General features: G+C 41.1%; 1 long non-coding RNA gene across 1 annotated transcript in view; it reads left to right on the top strand.

Moving 5' to 3' along the window:
- Nucleotides 1-20498, top strand: part of LOC140477231 (uncharacterized) — a 43797-nt gene extending 23299 nt beyond the window's left edge. Inside the window, exon 4 of the long non-coding RNA XR_011960681.1 lies at nucleotides 20329-20498. This is a non-coding gene — a long non-coding RNA (uncharacterized lncRNA). The remainder of the gene's footprint in view (nucleotides 1-20328) is intronic.
- The last annotated feature ends 1901 nt before the right edge of the window (nucleotides 20499-22399 follow it).

Raw genomic sequence — 22399 nt, 5'->3', positions numbered from 1 at the left:
CCTGCCATATGTTCATGCCAAATGACAGAAATTAAGCATAACTTTCCAGGTTTGCTCTATAGCCTTGTAAAATTACAAGACTTAAAAATTTCACTTTTAAAAACTTCTGAAAGACTCTTAAAAATACAACCACCTAATGAAGGAGCAGCACTCCGAAAGCTTCCAAATAAACTTGTTGGACTATAACCTGGTGTTATGTGATTTTTAATGTTAAAAATTTCAGTCTCAGAGTCTGGGCATTGCTGACAGGATTGGCAATGAGTGCCTTTCTCAAGTTGCATTGACAAGGTAGGGATGGCCTCCTACTGAGTTGTTTGTTAAGCTATTAATTAAGAATCAATTTTTTACATTGGTATGCGATTGGAGTCACGTATCAGCAAGGTCAGAGAAGAATGGTAGCCAAAGAAGGACAGTTGGATTTTTATGACAATCAAAAGGTAGTGAGAACAGAGTATCTTAATATCTTTAAGGCAGAGTAGATTCTTAATAACTCATTGGATGAAAGGTTATCAAGCATAATGGAGAATGCTGAGTTGAGATTGGAATCAGATCAGCCATGAACTGATTTAATACCAGAGCCAAATGACCACCTGCTCCTAATTCATATGTATGGTGTAATAGCTCCCTGGTAAGTTTTACTGGTAGTAAGTAACTAACATTTTATAAAATCAATTACACTTTCAATCCAATTATGAAATTTAAATGTATGATCTCAAAATTGTTAGCTGAGATCTCTGGACGATGAGACCAGTAACGTAATCATGGCACAATGTTTTAGGAGAGAGTATTGTTTTCATTGCCAATCCAGTGCAATGTTTTTTTTTTGTTTGCATGGTTTATGTGTTATTGTATTGTAGGTTATCAAATACACACGCTAAAATGGTACATTGGATTCACATTATACACAATTTGAGCATCAGTGCTGGTTCAGTTTTCATTTTGAGTTGACTCATCCATTGTTTACATGAAATTACTCTAGGGCCTAAGTACCTTCACACATTGTATTTTGGAAGTCAAGTTTAGTTTTCTTGGCACTAGCAAAAGCCAATTTAGATGTCTTATTTCAGATGTGCAGATATTCACTTCATTCCATTTTTATGGATTTAATACCCAAAGAAATTCAGTGGATCCACCATAATATCATTGAAAAATGAAAATTCAACAAGCAGATCTTGTCGTGTGCATCTTGCTCTTCACAATTAAATGCAAATTATAAGAGAACTATCATGACCATATGTATTGGTAATAACAGTATAATATTCGCTTACTGAAACATCATTGAACAGAAAGTAAGAACAAGGCTAATAATCCTTTACCTATAATTACAACATCATCAGACAGGAACAGCAAGATGCATGGACAATATGACCAGCTGGAGAATCTGAGAAAATAAAATTCCTAATATTTATGGACAAATAGGGAACATGTTCAAACAAAGGTAAGCTTTTTAGAAAACATAAGCTACATTTTTATCAGGTCAACCCAGAATGGACAGGAACTATTTGAAGGGGTTTAACTAACTAAACTAGTTGTGACTGGACTTGGACTAGTTAATGCTGAATGTAGGTTCCTCAGAACAAAAAGTCTGAGTAAAGTTGATAATAAGCCTCAATTGGATTAAATTACAGGGATAATTGTAACAGCAAGGAAGTTTCCAAGTCTTGAGAAACCAACTCCTTAAAATGCTTCTGTGATAATCCTGCACATAATACAAAAATGTTAAAGTCAAATGCAGAAATATGCAAATAGTAAAATTCCTGTTGGAAGGATGGTGTGAAATTTGAAAGGGTTCAGAAAAGGTTTACCAAGGTTGTTGCCAGGGTTGGAGGATTTGAGCTATATGGAGAGGCTGAATAGGCTGGGGCTGTTTTCCCTGGAGTGTCAGAGGTTGAGGGGTGACCTTATAGAGGTTTATAAAATCATGAGGGGCATGGATAGGATATTTGGGTGGGGTGGGGGAGTCCAGAACTAGAGGACATAGGTTTAGGGTGAGAGGAGAAAGACATAAAAGAGACCTAAGGGGCAGCTGTTTCACGCAGAGGGTGGTGTATGTATGGAATGAGCTGCCAGAGGAAGTGGTGGAGGCTGGTACAATTGCAGCATTTAAAAGGCATCTGGATGAGTATATGAATCTGAAGGGTTTTTAGGATGTATGGGCCAAGTGCTGGCAAATGGGACTAGATTAGTTTAGGATATCTGATTGGCATGGATGAGTTGAACTGAAGGATCTGTTTCTCTGCTGTACACCTCTATGACTCTGAGAGCTTGTTGAGGAGCGGTTGAGAACTCTAGGTCCATACTCGATAAAGTTTGGGAGAACGAGGGGGGTATTTTATTGACATTTATAGAATATTGAGAGGCCTAGATAGCGTGGATGTAGATAAAATGTTTCCACTAGTAAGAGAGACTAGGACTGACGACACCACCTCAGAGTGAAGAGGTGACCTCCTAGAACTGAGATGAGGAGGAATTTCTTCAGCCAGAGGGTGGTGAACCTGTGGAACTCATTGCTCCAGAGAGCTGTGGAAGCCAAGTCATTAAGTGTATCTAAGACAGAGATAGATAGGCCTTTGATTAGTAAAAGGATCAAGAGTCACGGGGGGAATAAGGTTAAGAAACATAGCAGCCATGATGTAATGGCAGAGCAAACTCAAAGGGTTGAATGGCCTAATTCTGCTCCCCAATCTTATGGTCTTAAATCCATGGCAACTAGAACAATCCAGTCATCCCAATTTCTCTGCTCTATGCCTGGAACCTTGGAAATTTATTTCCAAGTGCCTGTCCATGACTACATTTACAGGCAATGTCACCACTAAGTAGAACAACCAACACTCATTCATAGAAGCACAATGTTTAAGTGTGGAACATCTCTGAAAATGGGTGGAAGTATTGTAATAATTGAATTTAATTTACTTTTGCAGCAGATCTCCAATTGTTCTGTTGAAATGGAGTAGGGAGCAATAGAGTTACCTGATTTATGTGACTGCAAATTATGCAGAAGAGAATGGGGGAGGAAGAAATTGTCTTTTTTTAATGAATACCTCAGACTGAGATCTATTTGAATTCATTTAATAAATGAAGCATTCAAATATTTGAAGGCCAATGTAGATAACTGTATAACAACAGTTGTGTTGCAAGTGCGTGTGCAGGTGAATCATAGTGGCCATTTTTGATAGAGGCAATCAAACATCTTCATTGGGTACAGACATGCTGTTTTTTTTAAATAATTCATCTTCATTTCCAACACTCTCACAGCCAATGAATCTCAAGTCTTTACCGCTAAACACATAAAATGTTCTTCTTTAGACCCTCCTTGTATCTTCTGACCAAAACCTCAAATCTGTGAAAAACAAAGATTTAGCTTTTCATAACCACCAAACATCCCAAAGATCTTTCCATTTAATGAAGTACTTTTTGAAATGTAATCACTGTTGAAATGTAGGAAATGTGGCACAAACTCTCTCAAACAGCAATGTGATGATGACCATAATATCTTCTTTATTGTGATGTTGGTAGAAGGATAAATGTCAAACAGATATAACTCCACTGATCCTCTTTGAAAATAGCTCCATGGGGATTCTCACATCCATTCACCCAGCAGGTGGTACCTCCTTTTAAACATCTCATCTAAAAGGCAAAACTTACAATAATGCAGTGCTCCTTTATTATTGCACCAGTAGATCAACCTTGACTTGCTCTGTTGAAGCTCAAGCTCACATGGGACTTGAATCTAGAAACTCATAGTTCAGACGTGAATTTGCTACCACTGAGCCACAAGTGACTGCATTGCTTAGTCCTTGTACCATCAGTGAATGGAAAATAGCTTTTCTTTTTCTATCGTATCTAAATAAGTCATAATCTTGTAACAAAAACAGAAATTGCTGGAGAAACTCAGCAGGTGTGGCAACATCTGTGGGAAGAAAGCAGAGTTAACAATTCGAGTTAGAACTGTCCGTAGCTAGGAAAAAATGGCATTTATACTAAATCTCTTTGTTTACTCTCCTCTTTCATGTATCTCTGTGTGTGTCTTTCTCTGGGCTCGATCTCACCTCACCAAAACTTCAGCTCCTAATAGTTCTGTTGGCGAGTCACCAGACTCGAAATGTTAACTCTGCTTTCTTCCACAGACGTTGCCAGACCTGCTGAGTTTCTCCAGCAATTTCTGCTATTGTTTCAGATCTCCAGCATCTGCAGTTCTTTATTTTAGCTTAATCTTGTCAACTCAATTCAAAATCCCTTCAACTTACTTTGGTCCAAGAAGAGCAACAATAGATTTTCAACACAGCCCTTAGCTGGGTTACCTCATCATAACCCTGTAGCTACGTTATCTCATCTTGGAACCATTTTGGTAAATCTCTGCTACATCCTTTTATGTGCTTTCACCACTGTCCGAAAGAACATTGACTAGAGCTGGACACAGTACGATAGTAGTGGCCTATTCAAAGCTTTATACTCAATTTCTTTTTTTAAAAATCAGTAATTGTTTCTCCATCCGCAGTCCCAATGGATAGTTAGTTACAGATTATTATCACTTGTATAAAAGAAAGGTCTTTCTAATATTTCCCCTCCAAAACTTGTATAAAACATAAATACGTGTCCCCTAATCCTTGTAATATCAGCTAAAGAAGAGATTTTCCTTCCCTGTCTTATTCAGTCTTGTGATAAGCTTTTGGCTGTATTTATTACCAATGCCACACGTGACTGGTGAGCTCAAAAAAAAACTGAAGCCGGCAAGTTACAAGATGAGGCCAACAGTCTGGGAGCTGACCGAATATAGCCAGCAGTGGGGTGGAGGGGGGGGAAGCCAGCAGCGAAGGGGAGAGACAGCGAAGTGGAGAGGGAAGGGGGTTGCAGTGACCAAGCAGGATGGCCAGAGGGATAGGCAGGGAAGTAGCCAGAAGGCTTTGTCTTCCCTCTGACATCCCTCTGAAAGCTGCGTTGATTATTTTTAATCATACCTTGCCACTTGCCACTCCATGTGGAGATTAATGCTCTCCTTCAGAACCTTTTCCGATTGTTTTCATTCCAAAGTGAGATTCACTCATCCCTAATTCCTTGGTTTATCCCTACCACCCTTCTTGAAAAGTGGAACCACATTAGCTGTCTTTCAGTCCTGTCGCACCTCTCTATGGCCAGAGAGGAATTAAAATTTTGGTTCAGAGGCCCAATAATTTCTTCCCTTGACTCCCAAAATAGCCTGGGATGCAATTCATCCAGACCTGGGGATCTGTCCATTTTTAAGGCTGTCAAAAGCTTCATTTGTAAAGACAGAAATGAAGTATTCATTTAACACCTTACTAATATCCTCCAGTTTCCCTTGGTACCTAATCAGTGCTACTCTTTCTCTGGGTATACTGTTTCCATCAATGTATTTGTATCTGGAGAAACAAACAAAAACCCCAAAAAACTGCTGATGCTGGAAATCAGAAACAAAAACACTGAAGAAAAGTATTCATTCAAGACCTCTCCTATCTCTTCCGACTCAATACACAGTCTCCCACTACTGTCCTTGATCGGACCTACCCTCGTTCTCGTCATTCTCATGTTTCTCACATACGCATAAAAGGCCTTGGGGTTATCCTTGATCCTACCTGCCAAAGATTTTTCATGCCCTCTCTTAGCTCTTCTAATCCCTTTCTTCAGCTCCCTCCTGGCGATCCTGTATCCCTCCAACACTCTGTCTGAACCTTGTTTCCTCCACCTTATTTAAGCCTCCTTCTTCCTCTTTACTAGACATTCAACCTCCCTCGTCAACCAAGGTTCCCTCACACGACCATCTCTTTCCTGCCTGACAGGTACATACATATCAAGGACACGTTGTATCTGTTCCTTGAAAAAGTTCCACATTTCAATGACATCCTTCCCCGACAGCCTATCCTCCCAACTTATGCTCCTCAGATCCTGTCTTGCAGCATCGTATTTACCCTTCCCCCAATCGTAAAACCTACCCTGTTGCACGCACCTATCTCTCTCCATAACCAAGGTAAAAGTCACAAAATTGTGGTCACCATCACCAAAATGCTCACCCACTAACAACCCCACCACTTGTCCCGGTTCGTTACCAAGTACCAAATCCAATATGGCCTCCCCTCTGGTCGGACAATCTACATACTGAGTTAGAAAAGCTTCCTGGACACACTGCACAAACACCGCCCCGCCCAATCTACTTGATCTAAAGAGCTTCCAATCAATATTTGGGAAGTTGAAATCGCCCATGACTACTACCTTGTAGATTCTGCACCTTTCCAAAATCTGTTTCCCAATCTGTTTCTCCACATCTCTGCTGCTATTGGGGGCCTATAGTAAACACCCAACAAGGTGTCTGCTCCTTTCCTATTTCTGACTTCAGCCCATACTACCTCCAAAGGCAGATCCCCCTCGAACTGCCTTTCTGCAGCTGTTATACCATTTCTAATTAGCAATGCCAGCCCCCTCCTTTTTTGCCACCCTCCCTAATCTTACTGAAACATCTGTAACCAGGAACCTCCAACAACCATTCCTGTCCCTCTGCTATCCATGTTTCCATGATGGCCATAACATCGTAGTCCCAAGTACCAATCCACGCCTTATTTCTGATACTCCTTACGTTGAAGTATACACACTTGAACCCATCTCTGTATCCGCAAGTATTCCCTGTCAGTGATACCTTCTCCACAGCCTCCCTACATTCTTGGACATCCTGAAAAACAGCTAACCTACTTGCTGGACTACAAGTCCGGATCCCATCCCCCTGCCAAATTAGTTTAAACCCCCCCGAAGAGTGCTAGCAAACCTACCTCCCAGGATATTGGTGCCCTTCTGGTTCAGGTGCAACCCGTCCTGCTTGTACAGGTCCCACCTTCCCCAGAATGCAGTCCAATTGTCCAAATACCTGAAGCCCTCCCTCCTACACCATCCTTGCAGCCACGTGTTCAACTGCACTCTCTCCCTATTCCTTGCCTCACTGTCACGTGGCACCGGCAACAACCCAGAGATGACGAGTCGTAGCTTTTAGCTTCCAGCCTAACTCCCTGAGCTCCTGAATGACCTCCCCACCCCTCTTCCTACCTATGTCATTGGTGCCAATGTGCACCATGACTTCTGGCTGCACACCCTCCCCCTTAAGGATTCTGAAGACACGGTCCGAGACGTCTCGGATCCTGGCACCCGGGAGGCAACAAACCATCCAAGAGTCTCGCCCATGTCCACAAACCGCCTGTCTGCCCCTCTAACTATAGAGTCTCCTATAACTAGCACTCTCCTCCTCTCCCCCTTTCCCTTCTGAGCCTCAGAGCTGGACCTTGTGCCAGAGACCCGGTCACTGCAGCTTACCCCTGCTAGGCCGTACCCCCCAAAAGTATCCAAAGTGGTATACTTATTGCTGAGGGGAACGACCACAGGGGATCCCTGCACTGCCTGCTTCCTCCCCTTCCCACCTCTAACTGTTACCCAGCTACCTCTGTTCTCTGGCATAACTATGTCCCTGTAACTTCTATCTATCACCCTCTCAGCCTCTCGAATAATCCTCAGTTCATCCAACTCCAGCTCCAGTTCCCTAACGCAGTATGTGAGGAGCTGGAGCTGGCTGTACTTCCTGCAGATGAAGTCGGCAGGAGCACCGGTGGTCACCCCTACCTCAAACATCCTGCAGGAGGAACATTCCACTGCCTGCGCTGTCATAACTCTACACTTCGTCTCCAAGACAAGAACACTAAGTACCTTACCTGTTCAGCCGACTGAGTCCTTTTTTTTAGGTTAGAGGAGGAGGGAGGATGGGAGACACTACACGTGTAGTGTCTCGGTTTCTAGAACACACCCATTCAAATAACAATCACTTACCTTCCCATCCAGCTCTGCGCTCCAACTTCACTTCCGCCCAGCTCCCGCCAGTCTCTGCTGCGAAAAGTCCGTTGGCATCGAGGTAAGTTCTCAAATAACAATCACTTACCTTCCCAACTATACTAAAGAAGTGGTGGGGGTTGGGGAAAGGAGTACACAACAGGTGGAGATAGAATCCAGAGAGACAGAAAAAAGCATTGCACAGATAAAGGAATGGGTAAAGATCAGCCTGAGAGAATCATAGCTGCTAATGAGGACTATTAGTGGCTGACAATGGATTGTTTGTGAAGCAGCCCACATGATGACAAGGCCTGGTGTATGAGGGTTGGGATAAGGATATGGCAGAAGGTGCTTGAGTATCTTGAGATTCTTCCTAATCATATTCATACCCCCTCTTTCCTCTCCTAATTGCTTTCTTAAGTTCCCACCACATTTTCTATACTCTACTGGGGCCTCTGTTGATTTGCGCCCTTCACACCTGCTTAAAGCATCTCTTTTCTTCTTATCCAGTCTGGAGGTTTCTGATATGTCCAGGACTCTCTGGGCTTGATGCTTCTACATTTCACTCTAAAGAGAACATACCAGTCCTGAACTCTCCTGAATTCCTTTTTGAATATCCCCAACTGTTCTGCTGTAGATTTCCCCACAAATAACTGTTCTCAGTCCACTTTTTGACCTTATTTTAATCAAATCTGCCATCTCCTCAATCCAAAGTCCTTTTTTGACTGTCTTTTCCTTTGCCATAACAAACTTAGATCATGCTGTGTTGAGGTCGCTATCACTAAAATGCTCCCTCATTGCCAACCAAAACCAGGTGCATGGATTTGTTCCCCAGAATCAATTACAGCTCTGTACCATTCTTTATATGACCTTCTATGTGTTAACATAAAATGCTCTCCTGAATACATTTCAAGAAATCCACCCCCTCTAAACCCTTTACACTACGACTGCCGTAATTAATGTTCAGAAGTTTGAAGTTCCCTGATAATAATTTGCCTATTATTACTCACCTCAGTGAATTGTCTGCATATCTGCGCCTCTATTGTTACTGACTATTTGGGGGCCTCTAGTACACCTCCAGAAATGTGACTGCACTATTTTTATTCCTAACCTCTATCCTCATTTGAAGACCCTTCCAAGATATTGACTCTCCTACTACAGTATCTACTCCTTCATTCATAATGCAACACCACCTCTTTTGCACCCACCCACGTCTCACCTGAAGATTCAAAGTGTTGAGTTGCCAGTCCATCCCATCCCACAACCATGTCCCTGTGATGGCAACAATATCACAACTCTACATTTCAATTCACATATTTAACTCATCTGTCTTATCTTTGGTTTGATTTATAGTGTCACATGTACTTAAGTGCCATGAAAAGTTTGTTTTGCAAGCAGTACAGGCAGATCATAACAAACGTGGAGACATACAGCTCTTAAGGTGCTTAGACAGAGTGAGGCATACAAGGTTATGACTGCACAGGAGGTGCACCAAAGCAAGGTCAACATTACTTTTGAAGTTAGAGAGGTCCATTCAGCAGTGTAAAAACAGCAAGGAAGAAGCTGTTCTTGAACCTGTTGGTGCATGTGTTCAAGCTCCTGTATTTTCTGCCTGATGGAAAGGTTGGAAGAGAGTATTACCGGGGTGGGAGGAGTCTTTGTTGGTCTTGGCAGCCTTTCCATGGCAATGAGACATGTAGACAGAGTCCATGAATGAGAGGGTGGCTTTTGTGATGGTCTGGGCTGTGCACGCAACATTCTGTAGTTATCTATAATACCTCTAGCATGAAAGTAGAGGCCATTCAGCCTTGCATGACTTATTTGAATCACAACATGACTAAACTCTCTGTCTTGGTACCTTTACTATATTAATGTATGTCCCCTCTCCCTGCTGAACTAGTGTAAACTCCTCCCAACAGCACTAATGATCCAGTATGCAAGGATGTTGGTCTCATTCTGGTTCAGGTGTAGATTGTCCAACTTGTACAGATTCCACCTTCCCCAGAACTGGCCCCAGTGATACAGGAATCTAAAACTATCCCTCCAGCACCAACTCTTGAGCCACTCATTCATCTGCACTGTGCTCTTATTTCTGTACTCCATAGCACATGGCATCAGGAGGAATCCAGTGTTACAACTTGAGAGGTCCTGCTTTTTAATCTACTGCCTAGCTCCCTGAATTCTTGGTATAAGACCTCATCGCTCATTCTACTTATATCGTTGGTGCAATGTGTAACATGACCTTTGACTTATTCCCCTCTCCCTTCAGGATGCCCTGCAGCTACTCAGTGACATCCCTGACACTGGCCCCAGGGAGGCAACACACCAGCCTGGAGACACACCTGTGCTGGATGTACTTAATAGTTTTATTTTTCTCCCTGTTCACTGTGGAGGTTAGTCACTAAAAAAAATCATAAGAGGCTACCAATGTGCTTTTAACAAAAGAACACAAAAATTTATCATTCTAAAAAAGGGGAAAAGTGAACACTATTACATTAAACACAATTATTGGAATGAACTCACTACAAATATCAGAAAAAAATGTAAACCCTTTTACCTCAACAATAACTTTACAGACTCTCAAATGTCAGAGAAAGATCACGTCAACCTCTACAGCTGGGAGAGTTGGAGTTGACTTCCATTTGCACAAAGTTCTTTATATTCACTCAATGCTATTATTTTAAATTAGCCATACCCTGAGAACTTCAAACAAGCTGCCAACTTCACTCAATATTGCTACCAGACATGGATGCCTTGGAACAATCTCTTTGCGGTCTTGTAGGGTATCATCCTCTCTCACATCTGCACAGCTTTTTGCTTCTGGAGTTGTCCTTTAAGCTACTCAGAATGTCTCCCTTTAGACCTGACTATTTTGGAGATTGCTGAGCAAGCATCACTTCTGCTTTTTTAGACATTTCCTTTCCAAGAAAATGTATGCTTGTGACTCACTCTCTTTCTCTCCATGTTGTAAAACTCAGGTCTGCAAACATTAACAATCATCCCTCCAGGATTCTTTAGCTAAAATCACAATTTCTTGAAATGCTGTCTTCAGCTTGTTATTCAAAGTTGCTTTGACATTTTTTCAAACCAAATAAAGTCCTTCATAGAACTGAAAACTAAATTAATTTTTCTCTCCCCCTTAGAACCTAAGTATCCAAATAATGACAACATATTATGAGGCTTCACCACACTATAAAATAAAGCAAGTGGTCCTAATACTGGGCAAACCTACTATACACCATCTTGTAGTCTGTATAACATCCATTTACAACAACTTGCTGCTTTCTGCCTTTAAGAAATTTTTCAACTAAGCTGTAACTAACCTCATATTTTCATGAGGCACAGTTTTGCTAAATAATCTCTGAATTGGTGTTTGTCAGACACTTTCTTAAAATTCATATGAGCAACTTGTACTACATTCCTTTCATCAACTTTCTCCATTACTTTCTCTATTTTAAAAAGAGAGCTTACATCTTTCCCATTAAATGAACAATGGTGTGGTTATTTATGCAAAGAGTAGGGATGAAGGCCTGGGTATGCCAAAATCAGAAATAAAATTCCCAATAGTAATTATTGGAAAACATGAGGCCTTTGAGTCATCGACTAATAGGGTGATCCAAGCATCCTTTCAATTTTGCAAGGAAAGAACTTTGGGAATGATAGAGGGACTACATTCGTTGAGGGTCCTGAAAGAGGTTGAAATCTTCTTAGAAAAGAGGACACACCAAAATCCAATTGCAGGTGCTGAGGAATCTCTGAACAAACTTAACCAACAGTAACAAAATACCTACTCCATGGCCTGGAGGGTGTGGGAATTAGCCAAGAGGATGGACTTTCAAAGTTAGGGTCTCGGTGTTAAACATTATGAAGACAATAAGGTCTCTGATTCATGGATTAAATCATCCAAATTAATTAATTGTCTGCTATTGTGATGCAACTCCTATCCAACAAGAACTTTGATTCAAGACAGACATCTTTTAAAAGAGGGTATGTCGATATGATGCACCATGGGAAACTGTATTACATATTTTGTGTAAGTGTCCATTTGTTAAGAACGTTAGAATTAAAAGACATAATAAGGTAGTGGAAAAATTATATTGGTATGATGGGAAGTATGGATGGACAACTTATGTAGAACCACACCTTTGGGATAAAGGAGTTCTCTGGAAACCCAATCTGATATTTAAGAAATATTGTGGTATTTATGAAAAATAGTGGTCGAAGATGTCAAAGTTCAATTTGAAAATGATGATAAATAATTGGAAAAGACCTGGGTTGAAAAAGCAACAAAGTATAAACATCAGAACCAAGAAATAACTGAATTAGAAGTCGGTTTTGAGCACATCCATTTTGGTTTTGTAATGAGTGCCAGAGATAAATGTCTAGAACTAAATTATGGTCTTATGTGTCAGACAGAGATTAACTGTTTCTTTAACTTTGGAACTTTTGCAAATTTTCAATGATAACTAATTGATTTTTATCTGCCCAGCAAATATTTGGATATTGTTCTAGTTCATGGAGATTAAAATTGCTATTTAGTCTTTATGCTTTATTAATTTTAGATATTTGGTTTATAAATTTAACTTTTTTGGGTATTAAAATATATTCAAATATAGTTTAAGTTTTCCAGCAATTTCTGAATTTTGTTTCCAATTTTTAGCATCCATAGTTCTTTGGTTTTTGTCTGTATCCTTTGCACTCATCTGCCTTTCTTTCACCTTTCTGCATTTCCTGGCAATCATTTCCTTTTTGCTAGACATGCCCCTCTGCTCTAACAACTTACATTCCTCTATAGCCCTTTGCTCTTTTATATATTTGTATAATCATTAGTTTCTTTTGCCTTGCACCTTTGTCACTTATGTTATTTAATTACTCGCTACTTCACCCTATTATTGATGGCTTCTGCAATCTTTTCAATACTTCTGTACTTGGACAAAAGCTGCTCATCATTCAAGCAACTTTCTAGTTGGTTCCCCTCCTACTCTACATTAAATCACAGTTCCAATTTTACTTATAAACTAGTTCAACATGTTTACCGTCTTCTGAATTATTTAAAACATTAGTCATGTGTTTTCCAATAAGCAAGTGATCAGTGGGTAATTATTAGATCTAGGCTACACCAATTCATTGTGACAGAAAGTAAAAGATTAAGGTACATTCTCTTTAACTTAACACTATAGTTGTCTTTTAAAATCCATACAAATGGTCACTGGACGTTTTGAGTATTATTACCACCATAAATTTACAGAAATTTCCAAAACCAAGAATTCTTTATAACTGAAACAAAAACAAAAGCCAGCATGAAAGGAAAAGACAGCTTAATGCAAGGGAAGATTTGAGACCATTGTGGTTTTGGATCAGGATGTGGATCAGATCAACTTCCAAGCCTGACCACCAACTTCCTTCCATAATGAGACACCTGTCTATGTTAAGGCATGAAAACAAAAGGAGTCTACTCAATTGGGTTACTCCAAAAAGAAACCTCAGGATGCATTCCAGACTGCCTCCAGCAAGTTGGATAATAGCTGACTAGAAGTACATACAGATATGCCAAACATCTGAACTGAAATGTTTTGGAAAGCTGACTCACTGAGTATCTTGGTCACTGAATTCACAAATTTCCAGATGCTGCCTTCATCTCATGATTGTTACATTCATGCTTCCCATGAAGCAGCAGCTGACGAGCCTAAAGAAATTTGTTTGCTTAAATACCACTGCTATTCAGATTTGCAGGAGCCATGAGCAAATTCCAAGTACTGCTATGTCTTTACCCAGACCTTCACAGAAGCAAGATGAAAATAGTGAACATTTTGAATTTTATTTGCCTATATTGCATGTCAAAACAAATTCCTTTTGGATCACTGTTTTCTGTTTATCCTTTAACATATACGCTGAAAAGAAGGACATGGTTTTCTTTGTGGTCTTCAGGATCTGTAATCAGTGGTGAACCCTCACTCATCAAGCCTTTCTTCACATTAGCCAATTCTTGAACAAAGGGTTGGCTCGCTGTCCTTCGCAGGCTCTGCAAGTTGGAGAGTCTATCGGTGGCTCCACGGTTGGAAGCAATAGTAAGATGTTAATGGCAGGCAACTGATGGAGATGGTGCCCCAAGATGGAGCTGCATCATCTCCAATTTTTAAAAATATTGAAAATAAAAACACACCTTTTTATAGCTGCCTTCTCATGGTGGCCTGTAGCTTCAGCTGAATCCAAGTGAGCTAGAAGTACTGGCACCAGGAAGCTCTCTCTGCACATTCTCTCACAGCCTGCGGGGACTTGGAGGATTGGAAAAATCCCTGTTTACTTCTGATAATATAGGCCTTATTAGGATTTTCAGTGGCTTAATTACCAACTGGTTCCCAATCTACCAAGGAGGAAGTGATCTGGAAGGAGGTTGGAGCCAGGGGAACCTTATGGGTGGCATGAAATTCTGGACACCCATCTCTGTGCCTACACCCACTGGAGGGAACAACTGCATCCTCAACATTGATAGTTTCCTTTCTTTTAATCTTTGAAAAGATTTCCAGTCCAAGATGCTACATAACTCTTGCTTTAAGCATTGAATGCAAATTTTAAAAACAAGGACTTTTGCTCTAGGAATCTCACAGGAACATCCAAGGATTCATAAAGTAATCAGTCTTCCATATTTCAACTGTAGTAGAAGATTGCGGACACTTTTCTTCCTTTGTCTAGTCTGGTCCCACTCTTCCGATTTCCATGTCACTTTAATTGTTTCCTGACTCTGCCTCCTTTTCATATGGGTGTCAAATCTCTTTACACATGCATTCCTCACCAGAATGGTCTGAGAACTCTCCACATTATGCTGGAAAGAAGGGCCAACCTCCTATAATTCCTGACCTTCCACATATTCTCACACACTACTTAGAATTACATCTGCAGGTCTCATCATTCCCCTAAGCCATGGCCCTACAGTTTAAAAATGTCCAGACCTCCTGTCAAGGTTACGGTAGTGGTGATTGCCAATAACTGACTCTCCCCTTTATTCCATGTCCTCTCATTCACCATTGATGCCCTCCATTATACATTGAGTAAAACTGCATAGCTACTTCACTGCCAATGTGAACGGCTTGTTCTCACAGTACTTGTTTTGAGACTCTTGTTTCACTACTTTACTGATTTTTGAATTACTTCCAAACATTTTCTCCTGCCTTGCACTTTGCACTTTTGTGCTGTGAGCTTTCATTGCAGCATGGAGTGTGGAGTTTATGCATACCTCACATCTCTGGTAAAGAGCAAGAGAAGCAGTAGCACACCAGTAGCAGCAGGAGTAACACAACCAGCGGTTTCCTTCTATATGTTAACATGTACTCCAAAGAAGGGGAATGAATATCAGGCTGTCCCCGAGGTTGTGTGCTTTCTTCTGTAATGAGAGAAATCAGAGTGTTGCAAGTGAGAAATGGCTCGTGGCAACATTTGTGCAATTTGATTATAAGGCATGAATTTGAGGTGTCAGTCAAATAGGGATGGGTGTTGGCTATTTGGATGTGGATATGAGCTAGTGCCTCGAGAGAAGGGGAAATGAGTAGAACTTGTCTGACAATTGCTGTTCTGGGGAATGCTGAGGAAGCCAGAGTTGGCACCTGAAAGCAGAATATCACACAGTGTTCATGCCCAAAGAGCCCATTGAGTATGAGCAGCATTGTATCCAGGTTATAGGAACCACACCCTTTCTGCTCAATGTTCCCATGATTTCTAGGCTCACTAGTTTGTCGTGTGAGGTTGGCCTTTTCCTCCCATCCATGGGAAATAGAAGGCCCTCAGTGTCCGGGATCAGCTCTAGGGAACAGCTAGACCTCGGAAGGCAGCCTGCCTATAACTTATGTCCATTATTTTCCTTCAAGAACCATTGCACAATGCAGATATTCTGACCCTATGTCCATTCTTTTAACAGAAATCTTTCCATTAATGGATGCACATTGCCATCATGCCCACACTGAATGTTTGGTCAGGAAACTTGGAGGCTATGATTGTGTTTAACTGCTGGGATGATTGGTTTCTGACATTATGCCAGGCTCTCACTTCAGGCAGGGCCTGTTTCATCCAGACCTGAATTCAAAGAAAAGAGAGACAGTTAGAGGAGAACAGGATCCACTGTTCATGAATCCAACATCCCATCTTTCAATGACATCACCCCTAAGGATTGGCAACTTTTACAGTAACATTTAAGCATTTTGAACCAAGGATATGCAATGGTCCTGAGAGTTCAGATGCAAATTGGTAAAACTAAGCTTGAATCTACTCATCAACACATTTAATTCTATAATCCTGTTTAGCAACACACTGCCTGAAGACCTAGGAGGGGAGAGGAAGTTTCCCACTTCTATTAAATATACATGTGTATAAGAATAGTTCACAGTGTTTGTTGCATGCTTCACAATGAGATCTCTTTTCTTAGAAGAGAACAAAATATGACATTGATTAAAATTGTTAATTTTGATACTTAGTTGTATTAACAATGAAAAAATAGTTAAACTGAACACTTCGACCAAGGTATCTGGATTTAAACATAGAATTACTCCTCAATGTCCAAACTCTCTAACTATTGGAAAAGTACTTTGACAAATATGGGTCAATTTGAACTGCATTTCTTTAACAATTCTCTTTAAAACAGCAAGTAATTTTGTCAAAGCCACCCCGCCCACAGGAATACACTATTTCTATTCTTCATATTAGTTTGAATTGAGTCTGTGGTATTTCTTGAGGTGAGAAACGAGGTGCCATTTTTTAATTGTAAATCTAACACCCACTGCAATCTAAAATGGAAATTGTATTCTTTAAAAGAAATATTAAGAATTACCATTAACTTTGAAGGGTAGTTTGTTAATTTTTATTCTTTGTTGATTTTTTAAAATATTGTTGGTTCAAACTGAACGTTACAGACATCATTTAAAAATGGACTTCAAAGAATTATTTGCAGAAATGAAGATAATGTCACATTAACATTTGTAATTAACATTCATGGTTGAAGTGGAAGTATCAGAATTAATGATGGTGGGTGGAAATGTCCTCTTATTGGGTTCCACGTGCTAAGTTACTTACAGTAACCAGATTGCCAATGCGTAATTAATAACTGTTTAAAATCTGAATATTATTCTTCTAGTATGTTAAAGAATCCAGTATAACATAAAGTGTAATCATGCACATTAAACTGCTTAATAACAAGAAATAATATTTGTCTTGTCTTAGATGATGATTTAGAATGTATTCCCTCTGTTGGCAATAAAGACAAAATGAAGCAGAGAAGTCTATAAAAAGGTGTAGACAATATTTTTGATATCTTTGTTAAAGTATTTATGTAAACAGATAAAGTAATGATAGGGTACAACAAAATCCAAAAGCCAGACACTGCAATAAACTCCACAGAGATCACCTGAAATGTAATTCTCGAGGAAGGAACAAAGTGTCGCCGTGATATAAGATGGTTGGCAAACCACCAAATGGTCCATGATCAAGATGGTTTCCAGTATCTGAAATTACTTCCACTAATGATGAAAGGGTCACCACTGTTCCACTGTGACTCCTCCAAAAAGGAGTAACAGTCCCTGATTTTTGACTTATTGAATGACTTCCTTCGCATCACATGTAGTTTGCAATTTATGATTGTGAAATGTAATTTCACCTCAATGTAACTAGCATTTCGGAATAGCTAAAATCTGGACTTTGGCACTCAAACCAAAATATTCATTGTTCATTTTAATTTCAATTCTATTAATTTGTGTATGCAAATTGATTGTGGAATATATTTTGATCAATAATTTCAAATATTTCCTCAGGTAATGGCACTTCCAACTTTTAACATGATCAGTCACTTGTTTATATCAACAGACAATTCAACTTCATTGAGCTTCATGCACGATATTGCTGAAAAAACCATTATTGCTGAATACAGGAAGCAGAATAAAGATGGGAAAGAAGTGGGCACCACTGAGATTGTAGAATTTTATTCAATAAGCGAGAGCATAACAACAGCAGACAAAATTAAAGCTATTCCCATCTGAAAAACCAGGAGCAAGGGCTAAATCTTCCAAATATCTTGGATATTTTTGTCAGTTTCTTTGAGAGTTTCTCTGTGAGGCCTTATGAGTGTTCTCGCACTCATCTAATGCTAGCTTGATTCTCCCACCTCCCACCTGACAGCACTGTGGCTCAGTGGTTAGCAGTGCTGCCTCACAGCACCAGGGACCCAGGTTTGATTTCAGCCTTGGGTGACTGTGTGGAGTTTGCACATTCTCGCCATGTCTGCATGGGTTTCCTCCAGCTGCTCCAGTTTCCTCCCAAAGTCCAAAGCTGTGCAGGTTAGGCGCATTAGTCAGGGGAAATGTAGAGTAATAGGATAGAGGAATTGGTCAGGGTGGGTTACTCTTCAGAGGGTTATTATGGATTTGTTGGGTCAAATGGCCTGTTTCCACACTATAGGGATTCTATAACCAGAGGCATTCATCACTGTCAGGATCAGGATATCATGGGATTCCTGGGTGAACATCATATTTAAAAGACTGTTGCACACCCAGTCAGATCTGACAGTCCACAGTGCTTGGCATAGCTGCAGAGATTTGTCCCAAATATAGCAAACAAGGGGGAAATCTCAATTCCCTTTTAGATGGCTGCAGGACGGCTTTCTCTACTTAGGTATATTTATTACTCCCATTTTTGATCAGGTATTCAAAGCCAATTTTGCCCATTTATTCGACAGAATCAAGCAGGACTTTTGTAGATGGGAGGCGCTTCCAAACTCTCGGTTAGGTCGGATAGCCGTCATTAAAATGAACATTCTGCCCCGCCTATTGTATCCTATGTGAATGCTTCCTCTGCGTTTTACTAAGCAAATATTTAGAAGATTTGAGCAGTTGGTTTAGTTCTTTTGTCTGGTATCGCACGTGGCCCCTAATTAAATTGACTAAATTACAATTACCTCACAGACCAGGAGGAATGGGCCTCCCAGATATCAAAAACTATCAGTTAAGCTCATTGCTATCTATGTGAATGATTGGGCCCGGAATGGGGGGGACTCTCATTCACTTTGGTTGAACATCGAAGCATCTCAGGCGAGATGCCCCCTTGTTAGCCTGCTGTTCTTAGACAAAATGAGAACAGTTAAGGAAGATTGCCATGGTCCAATACTCATCAATACTGTCAATACATGGAGAGCAATGTATCAGGGTGAGGGCAATATTGCTAAAACGTCATTTTGACACCCATAGTTGGTATGCCAGGCTTTCAGCCAGGGATGATGGTCTCCGGGTGTAAACTATGGGCAGCACGGGCATGTCTTGCCTGGGTGGTTTATTCAAAGTGGACATATTGATGTCCTTTGACCAGTTTGTTCAGAAATATGAATTGCCCAGTAGGGACCTCTTTCGTTTCTTTCAAATTAGAAACTTCATAGGAAAAGAGACCACATTTCTAACTGATCCTTATAGCTCCGACATGGAGAAGAGGGTGTTGAGTGCTGAGGATACATTACTTGTTAGCAACGCTTATCATCTATTGGGAGAGAGTCCCACAGACTAGACTGAACAGCTCTGTAAGGTATGGGAGAGGGAGTTAGATGTTGAGATTTCTTCTGAAATATGGGAGAATATCTAGGAAAATGCAAGAAGGATCTTGATTTGCAACAGGACCCATGCCTTGCAATTAAAGATTCTCCACAGAGTCCATCTGGCCCCAGATCACCTCACTAAATTTAAAGTGGGAGCATTTCCAACGTGGAATAAATGTAAGGTGAGCATGGGTACGGCTTACTCATTGTCTTTGGTCCTGCCACAGACTGTGGGTAAACTGGAGCACTGTGGTGGGTGAAATAGAGAAGGCCTTGAGGACAGAGGTGGAGATGGAGCTGGTATCTCTTCTTCTAGGGTCTATTAAATCACTTTCATTAGATGCATACAAAAAAAGGCTTTCCAGTGTCCTCACTTTTTGTGCCAGAAAGAGCAATCTATTAGGGTTGGTGTCGTAAATCGTCTGGGGCGGGCGGGCTGGTGTAAGCTAGTCATGACGCCCATCCCCTTGCACTTTCTTACAAGTATGGTACACCACAAAACTGAGAATTTCTATAAGACTTAGCAACCCTTTTTGGATTACCTGGTTGCAGATTTGTCCACCAGACTAATAAGAGCCTTTATATAGCCATTGCAATTCTGTGTAATGAATCTGATGTCCAGAGGGGAGGAGCAAGAACATATGAATATGTATAAACTTATGCTTTCGATGATCAAGGGCTAATGCTTTGTTTTGCTAGCTGTATAATGATTATTATCATTATTATTGTTAAGACTTCTTTATTAGCTTAGTTATTGGTTGATATTTATTAATGTAATTAGAAGGTTTGTTTTTGAATATTAGTTGGAATTGTTTGGTTTTGTATTTGTAATATTCAAAAGAAAAAAATTCCTTTTTTTAATACAAATATATTAAATAAAAACAACAAATTCACAGCGTGTGTCATAGGAGAGTACCACCAATGAACAATGCTTTTTATTTGGTTTCTAGGGACAAGGAGGTTTCTGCATCCCCTCAGGATACCAGGGTCAAGATCTTTTCCTCAAAGTTGTTGAGATGAATATCCAGCACCCCACCACCTGCCCTTGCTCTTTCACACCTATTATGGGCCATTTTCTCCTGCAATGAGAAAGTGGATAAGGTGAAAGTAGGTGGCACAGCTGTCAATGCTAGTAGAGGTAAGTGAAAGTTGGTGAAGTGGCCCCAAATGAATGAGTAAACAGCCTTAGAGGGTATGCAGATAGATGAGGGGAGTTGGGGCTTGGTGAGGTTGAGTGAAGGAAAACTTTGAAAGCAATAGTGAGAGTTGGTGGGAAGTGAGTGCAGTAGCAGAAAAAGAGTGTGAGGTAACGGAGACCAGATGGGGGCATTTATCCTGGCAAAGCAGAGAAGGTAATTGACCACCTTCCTACATCACTAGCTATTTCTCTGGGTCATGCATTCTGCACTGATCACCGTGGACCAGGCTGGCAGGGGAGTCCGGTGTTGTGGTTTCCTCTATCACTCCTAAAGGAAGAGGATGTTCTCCTTCTGAACCTTGAGTCCAGCAGGATCTCTAGTCTCCTGTTGGCAAAACGGAGAACCAATTTCTTTTTAAAGTGGTCCTGCCACTGTTCATCAATGTGAAAAGCAATGGTGACAAGGGACAGCCCTGCCAACTGCCCCTACAGCTTGACCGCACACCATTGATTAGATTAGATTACTTACAGTGTGGAAACAGGCCCTTCGGCCCAACAAGTCCACACCGCCCCGCCGAAGCGCAACCCACCCATACCCCTACATCTACCCCTTACCTAACACTACGGGCAATTAAGCATGGCCAATCCACCTGACCTGCACATCTTTGGACTGTGGGAGGAAACCGGAGCACCCGGAGGAAACCCACGCAGACACGGGGAGAATGTGCAAACTCCACACAGTCAGTCGCCTGAGGCGGGAATTGAACCCGGGTCTCAGGCGCTGTGAGGCAGCAGTGCTAACCACTGTGCCACCGTGCCGCCCATGCCACCGTGCCGCCCACGTGGTGAAGTCCACGGCAAGAGGATCACCACAAAACCTTGATCCACCTGATGAAGGTCTCTCCCAAGCCAAATTGCTTCAAAGTATGAAAAAGATATGGCCACTTGACCCTGTCAAATGCCTTTTTCCACATCTAAGGAGATCACCAATCCCTGTACTGATCGCTGTTGACATACTTGGATTGTGTTAAGTAACTTCCTGACGTTATCTGTCAATCTGCAATCTTTTATGAAACCCGTCTGGTCCTCCTTAATGATGGAGGGCAGTACAGTTTGTAGCCTTAATGCCAGAGTCTTGGATAGGATTTTGGTCGACATTCAGGAATGAAATGGGTCAAACTAAGCACAATCCTCTGGGGCCTTCCCTTTTATTAAGAATGAGGGAGATGTTCGCCTCTCTTCGAGATGGTGGGAGGAGGTCATGACTCATTAAACATACTAAGCATGAGCCCTGACAATATACTTATACAGCCTGAGGAAGGGCTTTTGCCCAAAACGTCAATTTTACTGCTCCTCGGATGCTGCCTGAACTGCTGTGCTCTTCCAGCACCACTAGGCCAGAATATACTTATACATTCCTTATCCAACTCACTGGGAAGCCTATCAGGACCCGGTTCCTTTCCATTCTGGAGCTGCCTCACAGCCTCCTCCACCTCTTGCTCTGACAATGGGGCATTGAGGAGACACTCCTGTTCAGGGGTCATTCTCGACAGGTCCAAATTCTTAAAAGAAGACTCCATCCTAACCCGTCCACCCTCACAGCTTTCAGATTGGTATAACTCAGAGTAAAATTTCCAGAATGCTTTTAGAATCGTAAGTCAAATTTCCATTGTCCTCTCTGATTGAGGTAATGGCCTGGGGGGCACTCTTTCTCCTAGCAAGATAGGCTAGATACTTGCCCAGCTTATCCCCATGCTCAAACAGCCTTTGACTTGCAAATGTAAGCTTCGTCTTAGCTGTCCATGTGAGCATGGAGTTCAACGTAGACTGAAGTAACATGATCCTCTGCAGTTTAACCAGTGAGGGCCTGTCAAAGTATGCCT

This window comes from Chiloscyllium punctatum, chromosome 5, assembly GCF_047496795.1.
Source record: "Chiloscyllium punctatum isolate Juve2018m chromosome 5, sChiPun1.3, whole genome shotgun sequence".
NCBI classification, from domain to species: domain Eukaryota; kingdom Metazoa; phylum Chordata; class Chondrichthyes; order Orectolobiformes; family Hemiscylliidae; genus Chiloscyllium; species Chiloscyllium punctatum.
Note: the sequence above shows the minus strand (reverse complement) of the source record. Positions and strands in the feature narration are given on the sequence as shown.